This window comes from Colius striatus, chromosome 3, assembly GCF_028858725.1.
Source record: "Colius striatus isolate bColStr4 chromosome 3, bColStr4.1.hap1, whole genome shotgun sequence".
NCBI classification, from domain to species: Eukaryota; Metazoa; Chordata; class Aves; order Coliiformes; family Coliidae; genus Colius; species Colius striatus.
In genome coordinates, this window is record NC_084761.1 from 70,966,814 (window position 1) to 70,975,447 (window position 8,634).

The following is an 8,634-nucleotide window of genomic DNA, read 5'->3' on the forward strand; positions in this document are numbered from 1 at the left end:
GACCCTATGGTAGTACTCTGGAAAGTGAGGGGCCTGGGAAGAATGCATACAAGTGATAATATTTTGCAGTCCATAATGCATAAATCTTTTAAATGGTGCCACACCACTACTACTGCAGGTAGTTGCTTGAATCATTACATCCTCAGAGTTTTGTCAGTCACCAAGAGCTACAGCAGTGGTATGCAGCAATATTGATGTGCTGAGAGATGAGCTCTGCTGCTAGCCCCACCTCCCAGCTCTACCAGTGACTACTGACTTCTGCAGCCCACACAGCAGAAGGAAATGCAGACACAATTCATCTGCCTCGGAAAACAGATTTGCTGTTGCCATGAGTAGAAGTGTATCATAGAATCCTAGAATGGTAGGGATTGGAAGGGACCTCTAGAGATCATCTAGTCCATCCCCCCTGCTAAAGCAAGTTCACCTCTATCAGGTGACACAAGAACATGTCCAGGTGGTTTTTGAAAACCTCCAGAGGAGGCTCCACAACAAATGGGCAGCTGGAGTTGGAATGAGGGGATCAGAAGGGATAAGAAACTTTTCTCTTTGCACATTTCAGACCAGTCTTGGTGGACAGTCAAATACAAAACCTACTGATATCACTAAGGTTTCTGAAGCTTGGTGGCTTTGGCTCAGAGCCTCCAGGAGGTGAGTGCCTCCTGAGATTTGAGGTGCCCAAAGTTACCTTTTTTGAGTGCCACCAATAACAGCTGTAAGAAGCAAGATGTAAAGAGACAGCAGACACCTCAAGGAGCAGTGATCATGGGCATGTCCTAATTCCCTTGTTCCATCCTTGTGACACCCACCATAACAACAAGCTGAGTCTAACTAGCTTTCCCCACTTGCACCTTCCTATCTCACTACAAACTCCTATGCTGAGCCCAGCCCTCACACATATCTACCCGCCCCCACCCCAGGCCTCAAGCTGTCTTTTGGCATCCCAAGCCAGCAGCACAGCTCTTGTGTCGGCAGTGGGCCTGCAGGCATCCGTGCAAGGCCACTCTCATGCCTGAGGGCTCGCAGGGCCAGAAGCCAGAACTGCCTCATCCCCCGCCACTGCCAATGGGATACCCCAGACAGCTGCTGGCTGCCACCCCGGAGTTGTCAAAGTGGGAGCAGACAGCTCCAGGTTTGGGTGTGCACTGGCTCACGGTCTCACCACTGACGTGGGCTCTGGCACACAGCACTGATGCTGTGTGAGAGATTAAGTGGCCTGTGTCTGGGGTTAGGAAGCCCTGCATCTCTGGACAAGTTAGTCTGTTCAGTCTTACAAGGGCTTTTTCTATTTTGGTTTATTTTTCCCCTCTCAACGTCTTTCTGCATATTTTCACATGGCTAACTGCCATAAAGGTCTGTCAGCATGCAGGAAACTTCTGGTTACCTGTAGGTAAAATCTGTGGGTTCAAGGATGGCTTTGTTGGGGGATATATGAGAAAACATCAGCATGGTGGGTGTGCAGGGCTGTTGAGGCTCCCAGGGAGAGGCTGACAGCACGGGCAACAAGGCTGTATATAGAACATGTACCATTTACATTTCATCACATGTGACTGGAGGACATATACTTCATGTCTGGAAAATGAAGCTGTTATTACAAGATGAAAATCCATAGGCTGCGAGATTTGGTTTTGGCCTCGCTGCAAGGCTGTGCTCTCAGGAGTGGAGCTGTTGTGAAGCAGCGAGGGACACGCTCCGATTCACCGTGCAATCCAGGAACTGCTTCCAAACCATAGAGCAGTTGTTTTTCTTACAGTCACCAAACAGCTTTTGTTCACCTGCCAAATTCAGTTGACTTGTCCTGCCTCACAGCCCTTTGAGAAGAAGGAGCAGATCCAACAGGCACTCGCTGTAGTCACAACTAAGGCAAGCTTCTTCTAGCTCAGACATTTTTCAGCCCACAGAGAAGACTAACTGCAGGTAAAGATATACAGTGTCTTTCAAGGAGACAAATAGAAGCAGCATGTGCTGTGTCAAGTACTCGCAGGCTATATTTTTGTGACGCATATTGTCTTTTTGAGAGAGTCAGAGTAAGATTAGCCAGGCTCTGCAAGAAACTCTAAACAAGATCACTGATACAAGAACCATGTGAGCTCTTATATTAGCCCCATTGCTCTGGGAGCTTTCTTCAGCCTTCTCCTCCTGCCTTTCTATACAGTTGCTTCTCAGAGTGCTCAGTATTCGGTCAGTTTTATTGAGAGGAAACATGCTGTACAGAAAAAAAAAAAGTACATTTAGCTGATTTCCTAACTGCAGGAAAATCAAGAAATAACTTCTTGCACAGTTAAGGCTTCTTCCTCATTTCCCTTCCCCTCTTTTCTCCCCTGTCATCTTCCAAGTCTGCTGATAGATCTTCTGGAGTGTATTAATTGCAGCCACACAGTGGACGTTTCTAAAATGTTCACCTAGCTATAAAACATGTGGTTAGCCCTCTCCAGTAGACCATAAGTATTGAAACATTCCCCTAGCTGTTTGCTGTAATGCTGTATTATTTCCAGTTTTTACTTATCTCAAAAGCAAGCTGAATTGCCTGCTTCTTCATTTTCTCCATCTCTGGAGTAAGGTGATAAGGCATCATCAAGTGCTCTAAGGTGGATGGAGGAAGAGCACTGTCAAGGTGCTCATTGTTAGTAGAGTGGTGGCTTGCAAAATAATTTGCAGGTGCTATTGGTATGCAAGTGAGGCCAGAAGGAAAGTTGGGAGAGATTTCTGGGAGCAAAGTCCCATGATTCCCCAGCACGAGTTAACTTCCACGAACTTGTCGACATGGCAGAGCCACCCATAGACTGCTGGATTGAGGATGAGGTAAAAAGCTCTTTGCCCAAGTTGTGTCAGTGGTGCTGCTCCCCTGGGGGATGGCCAAAGCAGCTTCAGGAGTCCCTGTACAGGACTATCTGTTGCCTACAGAGCATCATGAGCACTTTGCTCTCAGTCAGAGTCAGTAGGAAGGATGATGCTTTTATACCCAACCAGCCCATTTGTCACATCCAAAGAGATGTAGGGCTTTGTTGTACGAACGCTGATGCTTTGAAGCTTCTTAGACCTAGCTTTACTAAGACATTTGGTGGTAGTGAAGCTCAGAGACACAGGCCAATTCTTTAGGTGCAGATATTCAGCTAATTTTTTTCTCTTCAGGGAGCTGAGTGATGGAGACTGACTATAACTGCCCATGGCTTTCTAGAGGTTGGTTGTCTAGAAAGTGGTTCTCTGCGGTCTCAGATGATTCAAAACCAAATCTTGTCCCCTCCAGGAGTCTCTTCCAGCCACTGGACTGCATATTTCTATTGAGACAACACATTCCCCTCCTCATCTCTCAGAGTGGTAGAATAGAAAAGAAACAAGCTTCAGAGGGCCAGAGAGAGAGAGAGAGAACAAGCAAGAAAGCACCTCTCTGTGTCATCACTAATGTGGGCGTTCAGCTGAAGGAATGAGGCATTGGTTCCAGTCTGCTTCCAAAAGGGTTTATGTATTTTTATCCAATCCTTTATATTAGGGGTGGGGAGGGGGAGGGGGAAGGGAGAGAGGGAGGGAGGGAAGGAAACAACTGTACTTCTTATTTTATGCAATATGCAAATCTTCAATCTAAATTTATCTGACAGCTATTGGCATTTGCTAGCTCTGAATTGTAAGAGAGCTCAAGAGCTGTGTACTCCCACCCCAGCTGTGAGAATAAATAACATGAACAGACCTTCTCTTGAAAAAGAAAAGGTTTCTCAGGTATATGGATCCAATGCCATATCCCATATGTGCAGAGACAAACCAATGATTCATTAATACTTCTAGCTAGAAAGGTAGGGGCTGTCATCCTGTTGATGAATGTAACCTCCTATCTCTCATTAGAGCACAGACTGGAAGCAAGCCCGACTCAGCCTTTGTTATTATGATGAGTCATACCACGGTGGCAATTGTTCAGAGCTCCCCTGGAGTCCTCATGTGCTAGGTGAAATAAGCAGCACTTCAAAGACCTGACAGCTTGACAGACCAGTCCTTTTCTCTAACTATTACAATCACAGGTAAGCTCTGCAGTCCTAACTAGGGCTTAGAAATTGCCAACTCAGCAGCGGGGCAGACTAACAATAACCATCTGGGGTGGGGTGGCGGGGAGAAGTGAATTTAAGGTCATGAGCAAGTGCATGCATTTCATGGTGTTCATTTTCTACCACCTGCTGTCTCTGCGTTTCAGAACAGCAGGGGATGGAGACCAACAATGATCCAGATCTCTGAAATGCTCAGAGAGGGAATGAAGGTCAAGTTCAATTATCTCTTAATTGATACATAGGGAGCCAGTAGCCGGGATATGGGGACAGGACAACGTGCCTGCATGTGTCCTGCACTCCAGGCTTGCTCCTAGTGCTGGACTGCCTGTCGGAGGTGTTTAATGCTGTTCCAACCCATTTTTGTAGGCCCATGCTTTATTATTTATTTTGAGATTTCTCATTAGAAGGATAGTATTGGATTTTACACGTGAATCAATTTTCTGGGTACCCAGGGATGTCACTAGATATTAGCCCCATAGAAACCACGACAATTGTGTCCTGAAGCCTGCCTTGTACCTTGAACCTGAGAAATGCCAGCTTAAAAACAATTCTGTTAATCAAGCTAAAAGTTATGCGGAATAAAAGGTGCTTATCCATCTTTCCAGACATCAGTGCGTAGCCAGCATATTAGAACCCTGCACAAAGACTGAGTTTTATATCAGATCTTGAACAGAAATACAAACATTTTTAAAAGCTGTATTCAGTGGAAAGGAAGATTACATTCCAGTAAACTAAAAGTAAACATTTGTAAGGGCAAGCAACACTAAGGTAGCTGATATTATAGAACTAACCTTTTGTCCTCTGAGACCTACAGCTTAGTGTCATGGGAATACAGAGGTGCAGAAAAGCATGGAATAGTGAACAATCAATGCAAATTTTAGCACTTAGTAGTTGTACCAATGTCACACATTTTGAAAATACCTTTGGAAACTCACTGCTTAACCAAAAACAATAAAGCAGGTTAGAAGTCCCAACAATCTAACAATGTCTCAAAGCCATATCACAGAAATTAGTGTATTAACCCTGGAAGCTGTTGAGGCTGAACTTCTGGGGCCTGAAGCAGCTTAACAAAATGCTTTCAGGTTACCATCTTTTAGATTAGACCTGTTATTGTTAGTAATTCCTACTGTGTTTATAAGTTGGTTAATGACTATGAGACAGTTTGAATGCAAAGGAGAACTAGGAGCTGGGAGAACTTGTAAGACAAATTCCAGGCTGACAGCACATTTTAAAATGACCAAGCAGTAAAAGTAGGGAATGAGGTCAGAGTGCCCAGCCCCACTGCTTTGCTGTCTTGTTGGGATGGGGAGAGGAACAAACACTGTTAAAGATAAGAAATACTTGTAACTTAGTATTAAAGTGTTTGGTAGCTGCTCTAACCAACTTTGATGTAATATTGAAGTTTTAAATCAAGTAAAGAAAGACTTTTTACACAAATGTGATCCCAAAGCCTCAGAAACTGCCCCCACATAAAAGAGAGAGGTAAAATAACATAGTAATATTCCAGTTACAAAATAGTAGGAGGAAAATTACAGGCAATTTCAGTCCTGATGCTATTTTCTTTACCACTTTGAAGGAATGCAGTAGATTATCTGCATTAGACAGGCAGGCTTAGACAAGGGTTTTTACAGGCTGCTACAGCCTCAAAGGCTTTAATGCCTTTAGAAATGTCTACACAGCAAAACAAAAGACACAAAATAGCATGGTATACCTCAACAAGCTTTCATCTTGCTGTTACAGATAACAATAGCAGCAAAAACATAGCAGGTAGAAAGGGCTTTCCACACCCGCATGTGCCTGTTACGTCCAAGTAGAGCCCCAGGGCGGTTTATATTTGAGTTGCTACTTTGTGCTCCAGTCTATGTCAGTCCATCTCATGGTGTGTAGGCACGTTTTCTGTCTGACAAGTGGTAGATGCAAGTGATAATGATGACCAATTAAGGGAGCTCCCCCCCACCCAACAGAAAACTGAGAAGGTTAGAGACAAAAAGGATCACATGCAATATGAAAAGGTATGGCAGTCAGCAGGTTCATTTCGCATATCAAATCCATTTTAACTGTGGTACCAAGAGAATAGGACCCGTTACAAAAGATCTGCAAGGAGCAAAGCTTTCAGAACACAAAGACCCATCTAGGTTCCTGACTGCCAGCTTGAGTCTCTATGGGTAATGTTTGAATGTCAAACCATTTAGGGAATGACTGAATACAATAAGACCAGGAATGGTCAGCGAAACTGTTTGTCTTTAGACTATCTCAGATCCAGGTTAGTAATTAGTGACCACAGGTCCAGTTAATATTTCCTGCCCATTGTTCATCTTGTTTTTAAACAATCAACATTAAGACTATTATTTGCACTATGGCAGGTGCTGTACAAAGAGACCAAAGCAATAGTGGAGCCTAGTGCAAGGGGAAAAGTGAGATGGATGCTACTAATTTGGGTTAACAGGCACCTGAGAAGGCTCTGGACAAGCAAGCAGGGCTCAAAGTGGCACGTCAGTAGCACCAGAAGCAGGGGCTTGCTCTGTGCATGCTTGACCCTTCCAATGGTTACCACTTACCTGACAATTACACAAGATGCAACCCAAGTTTATCACTGTCAACATAACTCACTGCAACACTGAATAAATAAACTTCTTGCCCCTTTCCACACCAACACCAGAGCCACCTGTATGTTAATTCCCTTCAGGAACTGTACTTTTATACATCATTCATTTGAGCTAGTTAGAAAAAGTGGGAGTTTCTCCACTGAAAAAGAAACTTTCCATCAAGAATCTAACCTCACAGTTTTTCTTCCGTTTTTGAGATATAGCTTGTCCAAAGAAAATCTTTGAAAAGTGTTAAGGAAAATGTTAATATGGTTTCTTTCCACTTTATTTAGTCAGAAATTATTTGATCAGAAAAAAAAGATCATGATCTGCACTAGCATTAACTGGTGTAAGGGAATTTTCCAGTCAAGTTGAGGAATCCCACGGAAGAGAGGCTTACCTTCTCCCACTAGCTCCAGCTGTTTGCCATTGCAATGGCATGTTTAGCTTGCAGTCATCTCACTGCAGAAAAAACATACCAAGCTAGCCTGGATACCAGGAAAGTGCCAACCCAAGCCTCAGGGAAGGTCAGTTTACTCAGGAGATAAGGTGCATGTCCATGGCTGCAACAGATACACCTTTAAGTCGCGTCTGTGTAAGTCAGTCACTTTACATGATGTGACACGTCTATGTTAATGGCTTTCTGTTGATAACCTCACTGGTCTATGTTTTTCTAAAAGTAGATAATGAAAAAAAACATATGGACCCCTTTTTCCCTCCCCCCCCACCCCAGTTGAGAAATAACTTCATCTTTACCCATTACAATAGCAGAATAAAGGGACCCAGCAAGGTCACATAGTCAAAGCCCATGACCCCCACCCTGGGCAGAAACTACTAAATTTAGACCATATATCACAAGAACTGCTTACTCTACTTTTCTTGTCTGCTCACACATTCTTTTTAAACCAACCTTAACCTTTCTCTTTCAGTTAAGAGGATGGATGATATCTTTCTTGTTCAATAGACTTCCTGCTGCTTCTCTCTTTCTATGTGTTGTTTTTGCTGGATATTTTTCAAAGTCAAATGCCCTTCCTAGAAATCTGGGCACCTTGTTGTTGGAGCTAAAACTGCTCTCTGAGTTCACTAATGAGTAATGTCTGTAGACTGGGATTGATGTCGTTTTTGTAAGAAAAGCAAATGGTTGTAGGGGAAAAAAATGGAAATATATATTATTGCAGACATTGAGATATGCATTATGGAGATGGTATGCGTTCTGTCTCATCTTGTATAAACATGACTTCAAGTAGGACTGACCCATGCCAGATTACCCTAAGCAATAAGACAGCTCTTGGTCTTAATAGACAGTGTACATAGGCAACTTTAAATGAGAATTCACAACATTTCTCTGTAGATCCAGCTGCACTGTATATAGTGGTGTTTACCAAGAAAAAATAGAAACCTGTGGGAAAATAGAGATTTGATGTGATATCCACTACTGAGAAAACAGCAAAGAGCTCTCTTCTTTTGAAGCACAGATTTTACTAACAAGATGCTGTGGCTCAAAGGTATATTTTGGCCAAAATGCTATACTCTGATGGAACATAAAAAAGTATACACTATAAGAAATCAGCTTTGATCAACAAATGAAGCATAAACACAATTATCACACAATTATGTCTGTACCATTCTCTGCTGCAAAGACTGTAGAGTTGTGCAAAGCCCTGAAATAGTAAGGGCATGAATACAAATAGCTGTTTTCTGGTATTTCAAGTGATGCAGAAAGAAGTAACAGTCTATCCATTTTCACTGCATAGTTTTTTAGTGTCTTGGGCAGGAAAAAAAAAAAAAGAAAAGGAAGTCTCCTGCCCATTTTCTTCTCATATGTATTAAACTAATTACTCTGCTTTAACAAGGGAAACTTTGTTCTCATAATTTCCAAGTTTCATTCCAACCCCTGCAGCTAATCATGACCATGGTCACTGATAATGAGTAGTAAATTGTTACAGTCCTCAGAGTCCGATAGGTACATTCCAGCCTGCATCATGTAGTCCTGCTTCTCTATACGTTATTGTTCACAG